At 47.3% G+C, this 23685-nt stretch overlaps 1 protein-coding gene across 10 annotated transcripts in view; it reads left to right on the top strand.

Annotated features, from left to right (window-relative positions):
* Positions 1-7154: 7154 nt before the first annotated feature.
* Positions 7155-23685, top strand: part of LOC147009118 (muscleblind-like protein 1) — an 80047-nt gene continuing 63516 nt past the window's right edge. For 4 of the 10 annotated variants that reach the window (XM_085862833.1, XM_085862831.1, XM_085862832.1 and 1 more), the window contains exons 1-2: positions 7156-7268; positions 19249-19486. The gene's annotated coding sequence lies outside the window, so the exon portion shown is untranslated. Of the gene's footprint in view, positions 7269-7309; positions 7450-7473; positions 7496-19248; positions 19487-19531; positions 19651-23685 lie in introns of those variants that run through there. The other 6 variants (XR_015052983.1, XM_085862826.1, XM_085862827.1 and 3 more) reach the window with 6 other exon arrangements.

Here is a 23685-nt window from a genome sequence, read left to right as displayed (position 1 = left end):
CGGTTCGGGCAAGGCGTTCCGAGGGCGTCGTTCCCCGGAAGTCGAAACCGCATGGTTTATTAGGTAACTTGATTCTAGACAGGAGGACCCGACGCCACGCGGTTGAGGTATTGGCGTCCACGGTCGGTTAAGCGACCCACCGCGTCACGGAATTATCCGTGAGCGACAGCCTACAATTCCAGGGAGTCTGGTGGGAATCAACTTGGTTTCTCTCCGCCGGACCCCGGCCCGCAACAATATATATCTCTGGAAGGATCTTCCTTTTTCTCTTTTCGTAGGCATCCTGTGGCTGCTGTTTGCATCATTGCTGGGACCTGGGTATGCAGGATTACATTATATTACATGGTCAGATTTTATGTTAATATATTGTTACGAATCTGGAAGCCATGAGCACTCAACATACAGGTCCTATAGGACAGTTATATCGGTAAGTGTGTGTTGTTTAGTTTGGGTCCCCGTCCCCCGTTTAATGGGTGAATAAATGTACATGCACTGTGAGTTACTTTGATAGTCAGGGTTTTGTTTTAATTTTAAATCCTCAAAACTACAACAACGCCAGCATCACCCTCACCTTCACCTCGCTTCCTCCCACCGACGCCATGGCCTACGTGTATGTCAGCACGTACGTGGGCGGAGCTCACGAAGACCTGACATCTCTCTCACCCAATCCAGGGGGGGGGCGTGGACGAGGTGACCGTAAGTCGGTCAAAGGGCACAGAGCGGGCTCCAAAAGAAGCGAAGCCTCTTCAAGGGCGGGGAGTCGAGATGCCCCGTCAACCCCCCCCCCGCCCCCCGGCTCCAATCAACGGCCTTGGTGCTCGTTTTGGCCATTGACAGGGTGACGAGCGATTCTGCTGTCCAGTGAGGGAGAGTGGGGGGGGCAAGGGGAAGCATCCCCTTCCCCCCTGGAGAGGGTGAATAAGGGTGTGGCGCGATCGGACGACGAGAGATCCTTCCTCCACAAGAACCGCAAGTCGGTTTCGTGCCGTGTCTTTGTCGGTGAACAAGGAGAGAGAAACTGGGGACACGAGTGGTGATAACGTTTGCTTGACATGAGTGGTTATCACGTTCGCCTCACATGCGAAAGGTCCGAGTCCCGCCACCCTGCCAGCTCAACGTACCCACACAAGGCGGAAAGGTCCGAGGCAGGCTCTAGTCTTCAGCTCGCCTTTCCCTCTGAGCTGGAGGCCTCAATAAAGGCTGTGGCCACCAGTCCGTGTGTGTGTGTGTGTGTGTGTGTGTGTGTGTGTGTGTGTGTGTGTGTGTGTGTGTGTGTGTGTGTGTGTGCCCGTCTGTAAGTAGGAATTGTATAAGTGCTCTTTGCTGTACATACTTGCACCTCAATAGTCATGATAACTCTGCGTCTTGCGTGTTTCCTCCTTTCCCCCATTATAAATAAATACATTTGTTAAATGTATCAGTCGACAAATAAGTCGAAATCTACAAATAATTTATTAATCATAAAATAAATAAATAAAAATAACTTTTTATTTTCTCAGGTAAATAAAGAATTTCAAAGCAAAATCAATCAAAATGTCAGGAAAGAGACAAAGAGCAGATGCTTATTGGGGGTTGACTTATAGCTACATACACACACACACACACACACACACACACACACACACACACACACACACACACACACACACACACACACACGCACACACACACGGGTATCCAACAGATCATTCGGGGTGGAAGAATCATCTCGCTCACCAGAGAGTAGTCGTCCGTGAAGTGAAAACATCCTGAAATGTGTGCGTGCGTGTCACATCCGTCGCCAGCACCCAGCCTTGCCGTGCACCCTCTCGCGAACAGCCTTGAATGCCAGTCGACGTCTGGAGGGCACCGAGATCGTCTGTCGCGGATTTAGACCCTGGTGCTGCAACACGGGCAGTTCCTCACACTTCACGAAACTGGTGACGTCCAGTGACCCACACGGTCCGTCGGTGACTGACCCGCGCCTCACTTGTTGGTGACCGACCCGTGCCTCACTCGCCGTCGGCGCTACTCACACCCACACGCGCACCACACGCTCGCTTGCTCAAGCACTGGGAAGGACGAATTGTCTCGTTGTTGGCGCTGGTCAAAATCTGCGGGCCGTCTTGGCGGGCGCAGTCCGCCCCAAGCTCACCCCGCCCCACTTGCGCACGGTTACCATGAAGACCCGTGCGCTCCAAAAAAAGGTGGGCGTCGGAGCTTGTGAAAGAACGTTGCTTCAGAAAAATAAGGGCGGGCATCAGAGCTCGTGAAAGAAATGTGTGTGAACGTGTCTGTCGTAAAGAAAAAAAGCTTCCCATAAGAGAGGGGATCTATCCTTTACCCTTCTCAACGCATCACATTTAAAATCCCATTAGACATGGGGATGGGGCTAATCTGAACATGCATTTCAGGAAATAACTGTCTGAGGACCTGGATGTGTGGATGCATTTATCAGATGGGATTCTGAAATCCATAACAATACACTTGTTGACCGGTGTTACCCCAATTATCATTGGAGTCAGCTTATTGGACACAGCTCCAGCAACTCCTTGGGCATGGTAACCATCAGAGTGACCAGACCAATAGTAGGTGTAACCACCCACCATTATCTCGCCACGATGTGGTCTCCAAACCTCAGAGAGTGCTGCAATACCGATGTTCAAACGCTTGAGCTCAGATGATAACAAAGACAGGTGATCATCCTCTCTTCGAGATAGGACATTCCAGGCGCCCATCCGAAGGGACCGCCTCAGGTTAACCCAAGGAGACCGCCGTCTGATGGACGACACCTCAGCACCACTCCACCACACACTCAATGTGTCCACGCAAAATCCAATTCCCCGACTCCGTGATCACAGACATCCAAAATGGTACAGAGGGGGAGCATCCCTACTCTCACCAAGTATCCCACAAAAACACTTCTAACTTTAACCCCCCTCTACTGTAGTTCCACGCAACCAGTTTACCCTCTGTCCTGCATGTTTGTGCTCCCTGTTTTGGCAGGTCAGGTCAGGTATGAGAGCATGTGCTTGAGCAGCGAGTCACTGTGTCCACTTTCTGCCGGGACTGCAGAGACCTCCGTCTGGCCATCCCCCATGCAGTTGCCTGGCCCATCCCTTTGAGATGCTGATCAACCTGCTGCAACCACAAGGCATGTGGTCGGCCCGTTGGCTTCCTCCACTCACATGGTAGTCCATGAGCCAGACCCCAAAAATTAATTAATTGGTACTACCTGGGGTGGCAAATTCTCACGATGCTTTTTTGAAAGTCCTATATCCAAAGATGAAAACAATCTTTGGAAGCAATCCGGGACTCACAGCTTGGTGGTAGTTAACCACCTCTTGAAGAAGGACACCAGAGTCCAATCTGAGGGAGTAGGTTTGGGGGTTTAGGGAAATATAAAGTTTAATAACTTTACAAGCAATGGTTGTTAGAGTGACATGTGGCCACTCAAAATGTTGGTAATCTGATCCTCTATACGTTGGTGTCTGTTGTATGCAAATGAGTTAATTATGTAGGACTCCAGAGGTCAAAAGGTCACGAAATTTGACCCCTGCCTAAAAATCTGACCACCTGTCAGAAAACTCACGACAGACTTTGTTAACCTAAATGGGTTCACATGGAAGACAAGAAGTACCAAAGTCGATTATAAGTCTAACAAATTGGACTTTATTATTATTATTTAAGTTGTGGTACAGAACAGTTTTGAGGGATTTTTTTTTAAATGGCCTTTTTACACTAAAAAAAAAAAAACATGCAAAATTGTATGAAGTTGGACAGCTTGAAATTAGTGAGCATGTTTTGACAAATATCCACTCCAAATGCGAATAGCCATGTGCTACATGCATTCAGGGGTTGGTTAAGCTACATTTCCATGTAATTAGGTCACCAGAGGTCAAAAGGGAGGTCAAAGTGAGGTCAAAGTAAAAATGCTAACCTCAATCACAGAAAATGCAATTAAAATGTCCTTGAATGAATATCAATGTGGGATTGGATCATACGTAGGCTAACTGTCAAAAACGAGTTTAGTCTTAGAAACTTAGGTGTTGATAATGTCGCCCGAAACAAGGGTGGTCACATCAGGGCCCGCTACTAGTGTAGAATTGATTACTCATCATCTGAAATATCATCATCATCATTATCACACGCTTCAAATTCTACCTCGTCCTCATCATCAACTTGCTGATTGCCATATGTTTGTCATTTGCAAAGGTACAGTATGTACACTTCATGTTATTCTGTCGTGCAGCTCTCCTCTCGGCACTCCCTTCGACAGTTACATGCTATCAATTCCACAACCCTCTCACGGGCAGGTGGAGCATCCCCCCAGTCAATAACCAAGTCCCCATCCTTCTTCCAACCTTGACCAACAGGAGAGGGAATCTTAGGGAAAGCCTCCATGTTCCTTTTCGAGACAGCGCATTGATAATTAGCCGCCTTGCAGTGGTTTTGCAGTGAAGAGGCGCAAGGAGGAAGCTGCCAACAGGTTGAACCGCAATTCGTGACATTCTCAGTAACTGTCCTTGTGCTGTAGAGACTTCATGTGAGTGGCTCTAATGCTTTGAAAAGCCGTGCTGAGACCTCCCGGGTTGTGCCGAGGCACTTCAATGTGTTCCTGCGTCTGTCGCTGATCAATAAGCTCTTAAGGGCCGAAACCTTTCCTCTCCCAGCGAAGCAGATCACGGTATCACAGCCTCTAAACACTTGCAGCCCCAGAAGCCCTGCACATTTTTCCAGGCCCAACGTGTTGGCAACTTTCTTGATGTCAATGTATTGAGTGCGTGTCTTGGTTCCACCCTTCATGGAAAGTGAGCATGGTAGCTGTGATGAAGATGCCATGCCAATAATGAAGACATCCATATCTTCAGACACAATCACAAGTGCAGTGAAGCCATACCCAGCACAGTGCTTCACATGAAGGAAGAGTCTGGTGTCTGCCTCTTCTTGGCTACATCTGAGGGGTTCAACGTAACCACGAGATGACGGACCAATACGTCCACCGGCATTGGAAATGGGAAGCTGCGACTGGACAACTTTGATAGTCCGATCCTTCTGTCTTGGTTCATTCAGGACACCCTTCAAAGGCTGTGCACCAAACACCTTGGGCTGCACAACGATTCCATTCACCCGATGTGTGATGTCCCTCCTCTACTCGGTGTCTCTTCGAGTCGATCGATGTTATCAAACGCCAGCGTCACTTGGACGTTTGGTTGTATGCGTCCTGGTAGTGCAACACTTCCTTCACTCAGCGACAATTTATGAAGGCAGAGTGCTGTGTCGATCTCTTCAATTTGCGAGGATGAAACGCCACGTCCACTTGCCCGATTCTAGGCCAATGACTGCAATAATTAGACAATCGGTGACAATTATCTTGCTCGAGATCCGTCCTATCTCTAGGCGCAGTCATATAATTCACCAGAATGAAAATGCTTGCAATTTGTGGAAACTGAAGTGTGGAGTCGGTCGGCAAAATACATCAACGGTCCTCCATGCGCCGTGACATGGCGCAACATCCACCCGACGTTCCTCCATGCGCCGTGACATGGCGCAACATCCACCCGACGTTCCTCCATGCGCCGTGACATGGCGCAACATCCACCCGACGTTCCTCCATGCGCCGTGACATGGCGCAACATCTGCCCTACGTTCCTCCATGCGCCGCGACATGGCGCAACATCCACCCGACGTTCCTCCATGCGCCGTGACATGGCGCAACATCCGCCCGACGTTCCTCTATGCGCCGCGACATGGCGCAACATCCCCCCGACGTTCCTCCATGCGCCATGACATGGCGCAACATCCGCCCGACGTTCCTCTATGCGCCGTGACATGGCGCAACATCCGCTCGACGTTCCTCCATGCGCTGCAACATGGCGCAACATCCACCCGACGTTCCTCCATGCGCCGTGACATGGCGCAACATCTGCCCGACGTTCCTCCATCCGCCGTAAAGTGGACCATGATGACCATGAAGGGGGTATTGTAAAGGAGGCCCCAGACAGAAGTACTCCAATCCCACATTGATATTCATTCAGCAACATTTTAATCGCATTTTCAATTTGACCTCACTTTGACCTCTGGTGACCTAATTACATGGAAATGTAGCTTCACCAACCCCTGAATACATGTAGGACGTGGCTATTAGCATTTGGAGTGGATATTTGTCAAAACGTGCTCACTAATTTCAAACAGTACAACTTCATAGAATTTTGCATGTTTTTTTTTTTTAGTTTAAAAAAGGCCATTAAAAAAGAAATCCCTCAAAACCGTTGTGCACGACAGATTAAATAATAATAATAATAAAGTCCACTTTGTTCGACTTATAATCGACTTTGGTACTTCTTGTCTTCCATGTGAACCCATTTCGGTTGACAAAGTCCCATCGGTATGATATCTGTCGTGAGTTTTCTGACAGGTGGTCAGATTTTTAGGCAGGGGTCAAATTTCGTGACCTTTTGACCCCTGGAGACCTACATAATCAACTCAGCATACAACGGACACCAACGTATAGAGGGTCAGATTACCAACATTTTGAGGGGTCACACGTCACTAAAATGACCACTGCTTGGAAAGTTATTCAACTTTTCTATTTCCCTCAACCCCAAAACCTGGTCCCTCAGATTGGCCTCCACGAGGTGGTTCACTAACACCAAGCCGTGAGTCCCGGATTGCTTCCAAAGTTTGTTTTTTTTTTGTTTTTTTTTTATCTATGGATGGCATCGAGAGAATTTTCCACTCCAGGAGGTCCCGATTTTTTTTCAATCGAAGAAAAATTCGTATTCGGGCGGTGTATAAGCAACAAGCTGTTGCCTCGATCACTCCTGAAAATATTTTTTTTTTCTTTTCTTTGTTTCATATCGTGGTATTTTTTTTTCACACGGGTATCTGGATGCGGTGTTTAATAATAATTACCGAGGTTCGGCCGGATTTGCAATCACTAGCTAGTTGCTTGGTTACCGAGGACACTCTGGTATTGTTATATTATTCCCATTCGCGCTTTCACACACGACCTTCATCTCAACGTCTCACTTGCACAGAGCACGAGCTGTGGACGTTGTGCAAACAAAACTGGCCCAAAATTGCGTATGTAATAAATGTACCGCCAATGTGAAAGACGTATTTATGATACACAAAGCGCCTAATAAAAAAAAAAAAATTCAAACGATAACGAAACAAACAACAACAACAACCCCAACGTGCCCAGCACGCCAACGCGCGCACGCCCGCTCTTCTCCCATTGGCCGAGCCTGATCAGCTGATGGTGAGATTTGCCATGGCACACGCGGGTGAGAGGACGAGGGTTTTTTTTGTTGTTTTTATTTTTGGTTTTTTTCCCCTTTTCTTCTTCCTCTCCGCGCTCTTCGCGATTTCTCTCCTCTTGTGTCCCTTTTTTATTCGCGTGTTCTTCAGGTCGAGTTCGTCATGTGTTTGTTTATACTCCACACAAGCCTCCTCAACCCGTGCCTCGTGAGTGTGGCGGACATGGCGGAGGGTGCGATGTTTCTGGGCCTAGGTCAGGATGTGCTGGTTGTGGGGGGAGCCCCGGGTTGTGGTGGTTTGAGTTCGGTGGAGAGTGGTTGTTGTGTGTCATGGATCTGTGGTGCGGGTTTCTGCCCGGGATGACGTGCTCTGACCGTGATCGCACTTCAACAACCAATCCTGGCGGCAGGGAAGAGTGGGGGAGATTTGGCCCCGTCTTGCGTTGGGGGTTGCACCCACCGCGAAGAAGAATGCACAATAGTTGCTGTTAGAGTGGTGGTTGTGGGATGGCTGTGTTTGGTGAAGTGGGGTGTAGGGAGAGTGGTGGTTGGGGGATGGCTGTGTTTGGTGAAGTGGGGTGTAGGGAGAGTGGTGGTTGGGGGATGGCTGTGTTTGGTGAAGTAGGGAGAGTGGTGGTTGGGGGATGGCTGTGTTTGGTGAAATAGAGTGGTGGTTGGGGGATTGCTGTGTTTGGTGAAATAGGGAGAGTGGTGGTTGGGGGATTGCTGTGTTTGGTGAAATAGGGAGAGTGGTGGTTGGGGGATGGCTGTGTTTGGTGAAATAGGGAGAGTGGTGGTTGGGGGATTGCTGTGTTAGGTGAAATACGGTGTCAGTAGAGTGGTGGTTGGAAGGTGTGGATGTGCATCTTGGGATGGTGTGGGTCTGGTTGTGGCTATTTGATGAATGTGGTGATCACTTGGTGTGTGGTTTGTTCCTTTTGTGTTTGTTTAATCTGAGTGGGGTAAGTGTGGTTGCTGATTGTGATGTTGTGGGTGTGCCTGGCCGCACGTGCTGTGAACTCGACCTTCAGGGATACCTGATTTTAATGTTGTTCTCCGTGACATGGTTGTTGAAGTGGTGTCTCGGAGTCCTGGGTTTGCTCCTCATGACATGGTTGTTGAAGTGGTGTCTCAGTGTCCTGGGTTTGTAGACCGGTCAAAATCGTGATTTACCCACCACAAATTGCAATAGTAATCATTCATGTTTTTTTCCACTCCAAATATATTGTAGAATGACATACTAAAAGTCACCTTAAATCGGAGCATTGGAACATTTCCATTTTGACCTCAGTTTGATGCAGCATTTTTCCACAAATATCATAAGATAAAATTTTGGGGTAGGGTCTAGATTTATGGTAATATTGTGAACAATTCAAAACTTATCCCTAATGTCGAGGTATCAACAGATTCATCATGAAAATACATTTCTAACAATACCATATGTAATGGTATTGACCTAAGATTAGTGTTTTTTAGAGTTGATAATGTTTGGAGAATCTGACCAGAATAGTTATTTTTGGATGTATGACCATTTCAGATTTAATTCCCCAGTAAAGATAACTGAATGGTCTATTTACTTTCTCCTATGTTATTCTGGTTTCCATATAAGATACAATAAAATGTACTTATGATTGAAAGGGGCTGAGGGCTGTTAAATTAAATATGCATAGGGGAGAGAGAATCAGAAGGGTGTGGCGGTAGGGCAAAAGTATATCCAGGGAATAGGTGAGAATTCTGAAAAGGTTCTCACTCACATAAAGGTCTGGAACATCTTTATTTACAATTCTCATCTTGTTTTTGTTTCTCTCAGGTTGAAGTAATCTATTAAAGATGGACAAGTGTGTCTTCTGTAAGGAACCTCTATTGAGTAGACAAAAACTGCAACGTTAGGTACCAAAGGATGCGAAGGCATTGCAAAAGCTAATGCATTGCGGTCTCGCAGTACAAGTACTGTTCCTGGACAAGTTGTGCATGTCAAGTGAAGAAAAGACTTCTGTTCTCCAAAGTGTATAGCTAGTGCCAGCAGAAAGTGAGAATGTGACTGTATCTTTCAGTAATACACCAAGTACAAGCCAATCCACAGGAAATACATTTATTTATAAAGATAACTGCATATTCTGTGGGCATCCAGATAAATTCCAAGGCAAGGTAAAAAGTCATAAACTTATTCCATTCAGATCAATGGATTTTCAAGATAAAATTAAGAAGTGTTGTAATGAGCGCAAGGATTTGTGGTCAGAAATTGTGAATGGTAGACTTGAGTTTGCACAAGATTTGCATGCTGCAGATGCAGTATACCACAACCTTTGCAGCACAAATTTTAGAACAGAAAAGCAGGTACCACAACAGTTCATGGTAGATGATAAAATCCAACCGAAACGATTTAAGCAGGGTAGACCTCCTGATTCGGCAAGGGAAGATGCTTTTAATCAGGTGGCCATGTATTTGGAGGTCAATCATGAGGAACAAATCTCAATACAGGATCTTATAAACAAAATGGAACAGATATTGGTTGAGACTGGAATTGAACCATATGGATTTACTTACATGAAACATAGACTTGAGAAACATTTTGGAGACAAGACCATCACTGAGATTAGTGGAAAAGAAAATGTGGTTGCATTTCGACATAAAGCATCTTCTATCATCCATGACTTCTACTCCAAACCCATGAAGTATGACCATTATTAAGAATTATAGAAACCGCAGCCAAACTTATTAAAAGTGATGTAAAATTAGTGAAGCAGCCACAGGAATTTTATCGAAGCTCAATTGAAATATCTTCGACTGACAAGGCTATGTCATCAATGGTAAGATGGTGCCTGTGGACACTAACTTGAAGCCTGCACCTGACAATCTTCTGGAAGCCTTCAACTGCAATTGCAGAACTAACTGTAGTACACAGAGATGCTCATGTAGAAAATTTGGCCTAGAATGTTCTCCAGCATGTGGAGAATGTAAAGGCCTACACTGCTCTAACACAATCCTGCCTGATCTAGAAAGTGATGCTGAAGGATGTATTATAATGTGTAATTTGTGACTGTTTTTTTTCAAGGTGTTGTTTGGAAGTGACTTACTTGAAGTAGTTTAAAATATTTATTTTTCTTCATTAGATATACATGTCAGCTCTTGATAGCACTATAAAACAGTGATTGTTATCTAGTTTTAACAAATAGTGTAGTACTAGTTTACGAGTTACATGTAGTATTCAAAAGAAAATGGCTACCCTGGAATTCGACTGTAAAGATTCATATGTACATATTACAAAATGTGTTGTATATTTGCTTTTAGTAGCTTAGTACTTCTGGCTAGAATAGCTTTTTAAGTTTGGTGTTTTTGCTATTTTAAATTCCACAGCAATAAATGGAGATAAAGTATAACATATCAGCACCCAGAAGGATTTTTTTTTTTTTGTATACCTTGGTCGAGGCTCGTATGAGAGCTAACACACAACTCACAGCAAGGAGGCATGAGACAAGAGGGGCGGGAGTGGAAGGGACAAAACAGTGGGGAACAGACACATTAGGTGAACTGTGGAAGGGGGAGGGATGGGGATGGGACGGGGAACATGGCAAAGAGAAGATGGACATTTCGGGGACTTTCAGGAAAGAAAGCAGGAGAAATGAAGGAAGTGGGCTTGGGTGGATTATCGGTGGTAGAAAAGATCGAGGATTTGGATGGGGGAAGATAAGAGGTGGTGGTGAACAGCTGTTTTGAAAGCCTGGAGGAAAGAATAGAGTGAGGAAGTTTATTCCAAAGGCGGGAAAAAAAGAGGAATGAAAGAGTGAAGATGAGCAGTGATTCGTGATTTTGGTAGTTTTACCAGAAGGGGGTTGTTGGCGGACCTTGAGCGCCCTGTGGAAATGTGGTGGGGACAAATCGCAGAGAGCAGGGGGGGCAAGGCTGGAGAGGAGTCGGTAGAAGACAGAAAGACCACCGACCAACCTGCGGTGATTGAGTGAGAGGCCCAAAGACTCAGCTTCATTGTGGGAGATGCCGATGATCTTAAATGCCCTGGTTTCGACAGCGTGAAGCCGAGAAAGGTGGGAGGCAGGAGCACCAGCCCAGAGGTGAGAGCAGTACTCCATCAGGCTACGGACAAAAGCTTTGTAAGTGGTCAGGAGCTCAAGAGGGCCGAGGAAGGACTTAGCACGACGGAGGATTCCCAGTCGGCGACTGGCTTTTGAGGCGAGGTTGGAAATGTGACTTTCCCAGGAAAGGTCATGGCAGATAGTGAGACCCAGAAGCTTGAAAGAAAAGACTTCTTCCAGAGGATTGTAGAGAAAGTGGATGGGGGGGGGGGGGGGTTTGTAAACGGTCCTTTCGAAGAGACATAGTGAGAGTGTGAGATTTGTCTGGATTGAAAGACATGTTCCACGTGTTGGACCAGTTTGTGATTTTATCCAGATCTGCAGTGAGTGAAGAAGCTGCTGCTTGCCGGTCTGAGGGATGACAGATGGTACGGCAGAGGGTGGAGTCGTCGGCAAAGAGAATTAGAGGATTTTCCAGAGAGTCCGAGAGATCATTGATGAAAACCAGAAAAAGAACAGGTACCAGAACGCTACCTTGAGGAACTCCAGCCTGCACAGGAAGAGGGGATGAAAGAACTCCATTTAGGGCCACACGTTGACTGTGACAGGAGAGGAAGTCTGCGAGCCATGAGTGGAGATGGCCTTGAATACCATGGGAAGAGAGTTTGGTGAGTAGGGCAGGGTGCCAGACTGTGTCAAAAGCACGTGATATGTCCAGGGATACGGCTCGGATTTCCTGTCTGGCATTGAGGACCTCCATCCATTGATGGGAGAGCAGAAGCAGCATATCCAGGGTAGAGTGACCTGGTCTGAAACCAAATTGATGATTGGAAATCAAGCCATTGGAGAAGAGGAAGGATTTCATGTCTGAAGCGATGATGGATTCCATCACTTTGCTGATGATTGGGAGAAGGCTGATTGGTCTGTAGTTACAGGGATCTGTTTTTGCACCTTTTTTTATGCAGGGCAGTGATGTTAGCAGATTTCCAAGCAGATGGCAGATGACCTTGGGCAAATGAGCGGGTGAATAGAACAGAGAGAGGGTGAGCAAGAGCAGAAGAGCAGGCTTTGAGGACACGTGGGTTGATGCCGTCTGGACCGGTTGCAGAATCTTACTCGATTCCAAACTTCTCAGCATAAACTAATTGTCTGATTTCTTTTATAGGAATATTGATTAGTGAAATTCCAGTTACAAAATAATTGTGTTTTATTTGTATAATGATTCATCATAGTATTTTATTTATGTTCGTAACTTTATATTCTGTAAATATATTGAGGTTTTGCAGTAATCTGACTTATGCCGAAATGGCCATTTGAAGGGAAGAATTTTGGAATATGTTAACCCTCCTTCAATCTTCAGTAAATTGGTTATAGGCTTGTAGCAAGGTATTATGTACACATTTAGGACACGGGGACCAAAAAATGAAAGTCATTGAATGATTAAGTTTTGCATATCATTTACTAGCCAACATCATGGGGATTCAGGATCTATTTGGGCAGAGCTTAATTCTTCCTCTTTCTATTGCTCTGACAGGTTCAAGGTCAAATAGACCTAAAGAGTATCAATTATCTGTATCAAGGAACCACTTGTATCATTCTAAAATTGGTCTGATGGCTTAGATATGTATTATACACTAATTGGAAACCACATATATGGAGAATATTTTGTTTACCTAATATTTGACCTTGAGCGAAGAGGTCAAGGTCATATGAAATTAGCAAATTGATCAGTGTTCATTCAGGTCATAAATATAATATGCACATAAACTTAACCATAGAAATACATGCTGTGATGAACCAAACTAACATCTTAGGATTAAAAGTGCAGATTTCTTTAAAATGTTACGTACTTCCTAACGACCTTTGATGTTCTGTATACTGAACACAAACTGGCCTTTGGTATTGATTTTTATATCATAGGGCCATCTTGGTAAACTTATTCTATGGTTATAAAATCAAGCTTATAGCTACCAGTAATTTTGTAGCAGCTTGGTAAATGCAATGTGTTACGGACTTCCTAACATTTTTGACCCAATCATGGAAGTGAACCTAAAAACTGGTATGTCGTAATGATCCATGTTGAAACTTGCCATTTTAAATCATCACTTCATGCAGAAGTAAATTGCTATTTAAGATGTTCTGTCTGATGCATTTCAAATTTCTGGAAGAAGATTTTGTGAGCTTCACTATGACTGGGGGAAATTTTGCAAAATCTGAGATTTTACACATTTGAAGGTGCCAAGATATGCAGAAGGTCATAAGAAATGTACTGTTTTGAGGAATTGTTCTATTCTTATGTATAATTATATATATCAAACAAAAAATGCATTTTCAACCATTTTGGACAACATATACAATCATACATGTAACCCATTTCAAAGAAATGAACTATAAAAATGGAAAAAAAATAGCCTGTGTTTGGATAAAAACATGCTTTGTAAGCAACTATATCCATAGGACCCATAGCAAAGTATACATTTTCTGAAAGCGCAGACACTTGGGAATTATATAACATTAAGATGGTTTATCTTATTAAAACTGGGTTCAATTTCTAAGCTTTCTCCTCATTTAGGACCACAGTGTACACAATACCATGCTGCAAGCCTATATCTCACTAACGACATAACATATTGGCAAAATTTAAAAACTGTGACAGTCAGAAAACATGTATATAGATATTCAGACCAATTGTGGACCAACTTTGGAAATTTAAAAATTGTGAATTTAAAAATGTCAACATATCTATCTATAATTCCAGCAATCTCTGTGTGTGTGTGTGTGTGTGTGTGTGTGTGTGTGTGTGTGTGTGTGTGTGTGTGTGTGTGTGTGTGTGTGTGTGTGTGTGTGTGTGTGTGTGTCTGTGACCGCTGTTTCTCAACAACCACTGGTCCGATCTAATTGAAACTTGCCAGGTATATTGCTGGGGACCTGAGGATGTGCTTTTTCAAGGTTTGATATTAATCGGACAAGTGCCTCCCAAGTTATGGCCATTTATTTACCAACCAATGACAAGACACGTTGTCGTGTGGGCGTGGCCGATGGGGAATGGAACCTCAGCTGCATTCCCCATTACGGGTTACAACGTACGGGCTTCCGGAGAGTGATGACTTCGTGTATTCTAATAATTTCTCGATTTCTTATGCGCATTTATAGATAAACACAATGCCCCAAGTTATGATCGTTTTCATATTAGACGGTGCATAAATTCGGTAACATCAGAGTGAGCTGGTATGCTCCGAACCAGGAAGTAATTTTTTTCTCTTCTCTTCTCTTATTGTTTTTCCTTGCGATGACATTGCGAAAAGGCAAAATACGTTGGCGCTAATTAAATATTTGGGCATTAAAACTAAATTGCGAATAATCGTAACTGCGAATAATATGCGAACTTCCGGGCTACGCACGTACGGGCAAGCGAGAGCGAAGAAACGGCCTGTGTGGTTGTTGTTTGTTGCTCGCCGTTTGAATATATATTTATTTATTTGTTTTTATTTTTTACGAGCGCGTACTGGTATGTCGAAATTCCATAATTTTTAGTGATAGGCAGAAATGTTTTTCTTCCGTCATGATGTTAATTTTAGGTCTACGTCATTACTTGTGGTGTTGTTTGAAAGGTAATTTTATTGTGAAACTACTGATATCTTAATATTGAGAATCGGCCAGTAATTTGTCATGATATGGTCATGTTACTATACCCTCCCCCAATATTTTGGCTGTCAATTTTTTCTTCAATGTCACCTTAAACTGAGGTAAAAATGAAGCTGTTCCAATGCCCCGATTTAAGGTGACTTTTAGTATGTCATTCTATGATATATTTGGAGTGAAAAAAACTTGAATGATTACTATTGCAATTTGTGGTGGGTTTGACCCTAAAATGGCCTATTTTGACCAGCCTATTGCTCCTCGTGACATGGTTGTTGAAGTGGTGTCTCGGTGTCCTGGGTTTGCTCCTCATGACATGGCTGTTGAAGTGAGTGTCCTGGGTTTGCTCCTCGTGACATGGTTGTTGAAGTGGTGTCTCTGTGTCCTGCGTTTGCTCCTCATGACATGGTTGTTGAAGTGAGTGTCTCGGTGTCCTGGGTTTACCATTCGTTTGTCCCCAATGATGACCTGTTTTGATTTGTTTGTTTTATGACAAAAACCTTTGATTTGTGCTTCATCATCGCTCCTTCATGCCCAGGTTGGTGATTGGCTCATGATCGATAGCTTTTCACTTCCAACATCCACTTCGACACAAGTAGTTTCACACAAACACGGTTTGTCTCACCTCCATCTGTGTGGACACCCCTATTTGCAGTACGATATTTGTGGCTTATCTCAGAGTTTATTTTGAATTCCGACCTTTACTCAGGAGTGCTTTTATTGCAACACCGACAATGTGTGGTGGATCACTGATCTTGACACTTTCACTGAGCTTTCCTGCAATATCCAATCCTACTCTGTCACCCCCCCCCCTTGCAGACGACTGTCGCCCCCCCTTGCAGACGTCTGTCGCCCCCACTTGCAGACGTCCGTCGCCCCCCCTCTCGCACGCCTGTCGCCCCCTCTCTCGGACGCCTGTCGCCCCCCTCTCTCGGACGCCTGTCGCCCCCCTCTCGGACGCCTGTCGCCCCCTCTCTCGGACGCCTGTCGCCCCCTCTCTCGGACGCCTGTCGCCCCCTCTCGGACGCCTGTCGCCCCCTCTCTCGGACGCCTGTCGCCCCTCTCTCGGACGCCTGTCGCCCCCTCTCTCGGACGCCTGTCGCCCCCTCTCTCGGACGCCTGTCGCCCCTCTCTCTCGGACGCCTGTCGCCCCCTCTCGCGGACGCCTGTCGCCCCCTCTCGCGGACGCCTGTCGCCCCTCTCGCGGACGCCTGTCGCCCCCTCTCGCGGACGCCTGTCGCCCCCTCTCGCGGACGCCTGTCGCCCCCCTCTCGCGGACGCCTGTCGCCCCCCTCTCGCGGACGCCTGTCGCCCCCTCTCGCGGACGCCTGTCGCCCCCCTCTCGCGGACGCCCGTCGCTCCCCTCTCGCGGACGCCCGTCGCTCCCCTCTCGCGGACGCCCGTCGCCCCCTCTCGCGGACGCCCGTCGCCCCCTCTCGCGGACGCCCGTCGCCCCCTCTCGCGGACGCCTGTCGCCCCCTCTCGCGGACGCCTGTCGCCCCCTCTCGCGGACGCCCGTCGCTCCCCTCTCGCGGACGCCCGTCGCTCCCCTCTCGCGGACGCCCGTCGCCCCCCTCTCGCGGACGCCCGTCGCCCCCCTCTCGCGGACGCCCGTCGCCCCCCTCTCGCGGACGCCCGTCGCCCCCTCTCGCGGACGCCCGTCGCCCCCTCTCGCGGACGCCCGTCGCCCCGATCTCGCGGACGCCCGTCGCCCCCTCTCGCGGACGCCCGTCGCCCCCTCTCGCGGACGCCCGTCGCCCCTTTCTCGCAGCACCCGTCGCCCCCTTTCTCGCAGACACCCGTCGCCCCCCCACCTTCTCGCAGACGTCGGTCGCATCCCCTCCATATCCCCCATCTCCCGTTCTGCCTGTGAAGCTTGTACTCTGGTCGGGAATCAAACAGTCGATGTCGCTCAAAGGTGAGAAAACTATCATTCGGAGTTTTATTTATTTATTTGTTTATTTATTTATTTTTGTTTATTCATTAAAACATACTGGTTAAAAATAGACAAAACACTGATAAATACAAGGTTAACATCAGAATAGCAAGGAAATTACCAAATAAGACACAAAACATAACCCAATATCACGAACACTAAAAACAAATACACTCGATGTGCAACTCGGATGGGATCAAAAAGCAAAAATATGTAACTCATCAAGTGTATAGAGAGAGAAAAATCGTGTTAAACAAATTTGAGAACACCGAGATCACAAACTCGACTCGAACACAATTCAAACGAGTAATATCCGTGTAACTATGGAGTGTGCTCGTCCTGCATATCGAGGGATGGTTGATATCTACGAACAGCTGTTTGGTCCTACAGAACTTTAATAAACAAGAAAACAAACACGACACGTTAACCAAAGCTGTTCATGCTGTACTTCTCAAGGTTGAATCACAGTAAGAGAAGCAGGACGTGAGAGCGCGTGCATATATCGGCTTGTCTTTGTAAGATACAGATGAACCAATCAGTGTGAGTGTTAGATGTTGACCATTTCTGAGTTGAATATTGTATCGAGACTGAGATTGTCGGCTGGAAGGAAGAATGCCACGGGAACGATTGAAATCTTTAGAGCCCTGTTCTTCATTGCACGGCTCGTGAGGCACTGGTGGCCTTAAGTGCGGCCCCTGACGTGTGGCTGATAATACACAAATGTGGAAACGCCCCATCACAATCCGCCATAAATACTACCAAATTGACCCAATGGTTTCAACTGAGTATTACAACGTGAAGCACAATCGGAACATAACTGCATCAAGATATGGTTGCACTGTGCACACAATAATGCTTGCAGTCCATTTAACCACGACGAACAAGAGCATGTGGAGGTTGGGCCTAATAGCAGCCATTCGGGAGTCCTGCAGGTGGTGGCGGCTCTTACACTGATGTCTTATCAGCAAAAGTTGCCCCCCTCGCAACTAGAAGGGCACTCGGTAGAGCGCACACCTCCACCCTGTAATGCCTGTTCCACGAGAACACATGAAGGCCTCATACATTTTTCAAATATCGTACTATACATCGTTTTTGGCTCGATCTCTCAATGGTGAAGAATCGGTTTAAAAACTTCGAGTCGTCGGATCCGGATCCGGATCTTCACCAAAATCTAATCACTTCGTCCTTGTCGCACACCCAATGTGTCCACAAAATTTCATCCGGATCCGTCCGTAACTCTTTGAGATATCCTGTACAAAGACAAACAAACAGAAAGAAGTGAAAACATAACCTCCTTCACGTTTTGGTGGTGGAGGTAAAAATGTTCGATCATTGACAAGCTGACTCAACAATGTTCGACAATGCAAATATCTTTCATTTTGGTGAACGTCCGTCGTTCTCTGACTCCCGTTCTTGTGTGACAAGAAAGAACTGATTAGATTTTGATGAAGATCCGGATCCAGATTCGACTACTATAAATTTTTTTTTCGTGATTCTTCACCTTTGAGAGATGAGGCTCAGAAACGATATAGTACTGGACAGCATGATATTTCAAAAATGTATTGGGCCCGATATCTTCTCGTGGATCAGGTGTTGCGTGATGGAGGTATGTGCTCTACCGAGTGCCCTTCTAGTTTTGTAAAAGAAACCGAATTGAGTTCGGTCATCTCTCATTTGAATTGCACACCTGATTTGGGATTTTAAATGGTGAGGTGTTGAAGGGTCCGGGAGGTGAATGCTCTAATCGTGTCTGAGGTTGCGTCGGTTGACTTTCTGGTCATTGAGCGCAGGATGTCACGATGGGAGAGGACTCGTACGTTGTACCGGTCACTGAGAGGGTGACCTGTTGGCATTCCTGCCACTTGCTGGTTACACAGGGAATGTGTCATTTCTATCCCCAATCTTTGACGTCTTCAGAGTTCTTGCACACAAGCAAGCGCTGCATTCAACTTGTTGCAAATGCGATTATTCTCGATCCAGAAACTTTTTTTTTCTTATCATCACCCATGGCAAAGCCGTGCTGTGCAACCAGGCCCATGTCCTTCCAATCAAAAATCACTCGGGTACCTGCTCTCAACGTGGCCGTATAATGGTGATGCTGCATGCTACCGATGAAGCCCCTTGCTGAAGGCTTCTCAGAAACTTTGGGCATGACCTATGACCTTACAAGTTATCGGTCTGTTGTATCCGACATCCATTTCCCCTGTCCTGCTTAGTTCGAAGAGGAAGGCCATCGGATATATGAAGCTCTTTGCGATTGTCATCGTCGGCCATTTCCTACTCCACTATTTGATTCGTCCCATCCTACTCTTCCTTCCTGATACCCTCTTCCTGTGTCTTTACCCATTTTTCTCCAACCCCATATTTTGAATCTTCACTCTTTCCTTTCTACCTATTGCAGGCCTGTGCTGAGAAGTGCCTTGCGCGAGGCTTTGGCCCTGCTTCTCCTGCTGCCCCGCTTCTCCTCGCAGCCAGCTTTGTGCCTCCTCCCCAGCACCCGGCAAGCCCGCGTCGCTTCACTTGCCGCACCCATCGCGCACTGTGCCAGCTGCAGCCGGCCCGTTCGTCCTGCCCGCGCTTCAAAGCCTGCTGCTCGAAGCCGAGAACGACGCTGGCTTGACGCAATTCTTGCCATTCAGGCAAGGCCTTGTTTTTCTGCAGTGTCTGTAGCTCGATGAGTTTGTACACGATGTGTTGTATGAAGGAGCAGTCAGTACATATCCGGAATACAAAATCCCTCAAAACGAGTCGTATCGCGGCCGATGATGTTTGAAGGAAGACCGGGTGTGCTTTTACGTGGAAGGTAAGTTTTGTTTGTTTGTTTTCCTGATGTTTAAGCGGTGTACAAGTTCAGGTTCAGCGGTATCCTTGTGGTGGATATTGGACTGGCAATCCTAGTGGTTGTGCGATCGAACACGCCTGGAGGCAATGCTATTGAGGATCGTCTCGGGAGAATTGTCATGTTGTTTTTTTTCGGGTTTTTGATTTGAAAAGAAAACCAGCTGGCTCACTAATGAGCCACAGGGATGGTGGTATTTTATCTGCCGCAGCTGCTGGTGAATAATGCTTTTGCAGTTTCACGCCGTGAATAATTCGTTTGTTCAAAATCCATGGATTAGAGATGATAATTTGAGATGGGGGATGATTTGCGATGATGATCAGCTGTCGTGAACACCGAGAAGGAAGAATGAAATTGAAGAGAGAGTGGAAGTTGTTTCTACCGGCGAGGAAAACATGAGTGGAGGTGAGCAATGGTTCTGAATTTTGGTAGTTTCAACAGCAGGAGGTTACTGTTGGTCCACGTGCGTCCTGCAGATATCGGGGTGGCAGAGCACGGAGAGGGCAGAGGGTGCAAAACCAGAAAGGAGGCAGAAGAAGACAGAGAACACTGACCTGTCGGCGATGGTGAAGTGATAGGCCCACAGACTCTGCTTCATCGCGAGAGATTCCAACGATCTTGAAGGCCTTGGTTTTCAAGGCGTCAAGCTGAGCAAGATGTGAGGCAGCAGAGCCAGCCCTGAGGGGAGAGCAGTACTCAATCAAGCTGCGGGTGAAAGCCATGCAGGTGGATACGAGCTCAGGTGTGCCAAAGAAGGACTTTGCACGATGGAGGATGCCCAGTCGGCATCTGGCTTTGGAGGCCAATTTTGAAGTGGTTTGCCCAAGAGAGATGATGGCTGAGAGTGAGACTCAGGAGTTTAAGTGACTGAACTTCAAGAGGGTTGGTGATAAATTACATGGAAGGGTTTGCCAGATGGTCCTTTTGGATACAGTCTGGCATCCTGCCTTGCTCTCCAAGCTGTCTGCCTATGGAATCCAAGGCCAATCCCACTCTCAGATTACTGACTACCTCCCGTCTCATAGCCAACGTGTGGCTCTCAACGGAACCCTTTCATCACCTCTCCCCCTGTAAGGTTGGAGTACCGCAAAGGAGTGTTCTAAGGTCCCATCTTATTCCTAATCTTTGTCAACGAGTGCGGGCCCGTAGGTGCGTGCCAGTATGTGCAGCTTCGTTCCTACGCTCTCGTAAACGACTGGATTGGGGCATTGTTTCAATTAGATCGGACCAACCGTATCATAAATGGCCATAACTTGGGAAACACCTGGGAAACATACTCAGGTCCCCAGCGTCAATTATGACGCCCCCTCTCTCTTGCTCCCCTCTCTCTTGCTCCCCTCTCTCTTGCTCCCCTCTCTCTTGCTCCCCTCTCTCTTGCTCCCCTCTCTCTTGCTCCCCTCTCTCTTGCTCCCCTCTCTCTTGCTCCCCTCTCTCTTGCTCCCCTCTCTCTTGCTCCCCTCTCTCTTGCTCCCCTCTCTCTTGCTCCCCCCTCTCTTGCTCCCCCCTCTCTTGCTCCCCTCTCTCTTGCTCCCCTCTCTCTTGCTCCCCTCTCTCTTGCTCCCCTCTCTCTTGCTCCCCTCTCTCTTGCTCCCCTCTCTCTTGCTCCCCTCTCTCTTGCTCCCCTCTCTCTTGCTCCCCTCTCTCTCGCTCCCCTCTCTCTCGCTCCCCTCTCTCTTGCTCCCCTCTCTCTTGCTCCCCTCTCTCTTGCTCCCCTCTCTCTTGCTCCCCTCTCTCTTGCTCCCCTCTCTCTTGCCCCCCTCTCTCTTGCTCCCCTCTCTCTTCCTCCCCTCTCTCTTGCTCCCCTCTCTCTTGCTCCCCTCTCTCTTGCTCCCCTCTCTCTTGCTCCCCTCTCTCTCGCTCCCCTCTCTCTCTCTCTCGCTCCCCTCTCTCTCGCTCCCCTCTCTCTCTCTCTCTCGCTCCCCTCTCTCTCGCTCCCCTCTCTCTCTCTCTCTCGCTCCCCTCTCTCTCGCTCCCCTCTCTCTCGCTCCCCTCTCTCTCGCTCCCCTCTCTCTCGCTCCCCTCTCTCGCCCCCCTCTCTCGCCCCCTCTCTCGCCCCCTCTCTCGCCCCCTCTCTCGCCCCCTCTCTCGCCCCCTCTCTCGCCCCCTCTCGCCCCCTCTCTCGCCCCCTCTCTCTTGCTCCCTCTCTCGCCCCTCTCTCGCCCCCTCTCTCGCCCCTCTCTCGCCCCCTCTCTCGCCCCCTCTCTCGCCCCCTCTCTCGCCCCCTCTCTCGCCCCCCTCTCTCGCCCCCTCTCTCGCCCCCTCTCTCGCCCCCCTCTCTCGCCCCCTCTCTCGCCCCCTCTCTCGCCCCCCTCTCTCGCCCCCTCTCTCGCCCCCTCTCTCGCCCCCTCTCTCGCCCCCTCTCTCGCCCCTCTCTCGCCCCCTCTCTCGCTCCCCCTCTCTCGCTCCCCCTCTCTCGCTCCCCCTCTCTCGCCCCCCTCTCTTCCCCAAGTCTCGCCCCTCCTCTCTTCCCCAAGTCTCGCCCCTCCTCTCTTCCCCCTCCTCTCTCCCCCTCCTCTCTCCCCCTCCTCTCTCCCCCTCCTCTCTCCCCCCTCTCTCTCTCCCTCCCCTCTCTCCCTCCCCTCTCTCCCTCCCCTCTCTCCCTCCCCTCTCTCCCTCCCCTCTCTCCCTCCCCTCTCTCTCTCACCCTCCTCTCTCCCTCCCCTCTCCGCCCTCCTCTCTCTGTAAATGTATTCACAAATGTCTACCAAGCACAACAATTAATTCAAACCTTGGGAAAAAACAGCTTTCAAACCCTTGGGAAACAGCTGTTTCCCTTGGGGAAAATACAAACCTTGGGATTAATTAATAATTTGAAGAATTAATTCAAACCTTGGGAAACACTTGGGAAACAGCTGAAACGGATGAAGAACAATATTAAAAGTTGAAAAGGCACATACTCAGGTCCCCAGCGTCGATTGTGACATCATACCAAACGAAGACGAAGAAGAATTGTGACGTCAATCGTGCAAAAACAACAAACAAAAAAAAAAAACATTAATTGTGACGTCTTAGCAACGTGTCCTGTCATTGGTTGACAGACGTTATTGGTCATTATTGGTTGACAGACAATATATAGGTCGTTATTGGTTGACAGACATTGGTCATTGCATCACGTTATTCTTTTTATTACTGCCAATTATTGTGCTATTATTATTATTATTATTATTATTATTATTGTGCTAGTGCGGGCCCATAGGTGCATGCCCGTAGGTGCATGGTCATAAGTGCGTGGCCAATACATCACTGGCATAACCTGGGAAACACTTGAGAAACAGCTGAAACGGATGAAGAAGAACGATATCAAACCTTGAAAAGGCACATACTCAGGTCCCCAGCATCAATTGTGACATCATATCAAATGAAGAAGAAGAATTGTGACGTCAATCGTGCAAAAAGAAAAGAAAAGAAAGAACAATTGTGACGTCATGAATGACGTCATAGCACCGTGCGGGCCCGTAGGTGCGTGCTAGTATGTGCAGCTTCGGTCCTTCGCTCTTGTAAACGATGACTGGATTGGGGCATTGTTTCAATTCGATCGGACCAACCGTATCATAAATGGCCCTAAATTGGGAAACACCTGGGAAACATACTCAGGTCCCCAGCATCAATTGTGACGTCATACCAAACGAAGAAGAAGAAGAATTGCGACGTCAATCGTGCAAAAAAAACAAACAAACAAAAAAAAACATTAATTGTGACGTCTTAGCACCGTGTCCTGTCATTGGTTGACAGACGTTATTGGTCATTATTGGTTGACAGACAATATATAGGTCGTTATTGGTGGACAGACATTGGTCATTGCATCACGTTATTCTTTTTATTACTGCCAATTATTGTGCTATTAATATTATTATTATTAATATGCTGTTATCATTATTCTGAGATATCTTTGGGGGAAAAAATGGCATGATAAGGTGGAACGACACTTTAGCTGCGATATATACACCTTTCCAACACTGAAAAATGCAATAAAATGGCCGTAACTTGGGAACCGCTCGT

This window comes from Eptatretus burgeri, chromosome 17 (genome assembly GCF_056783735.1).
Source record: "Eptatretus burgeri isolate ZD-2024b chromosome 17, Ebu_testis_v1, whole genome shotgun sequence".
Lineage (NCBI taxonomy): Eukaryota > Metazoa > Chordata > Myxini > Myxiniformes > Myxinidae > Eptatretus > Eptatretus burgeri.
Note: the sequence above shows the minus strand (reverse complement) of the source record. Positions and strands in the feature narration are given on the sequence as shown.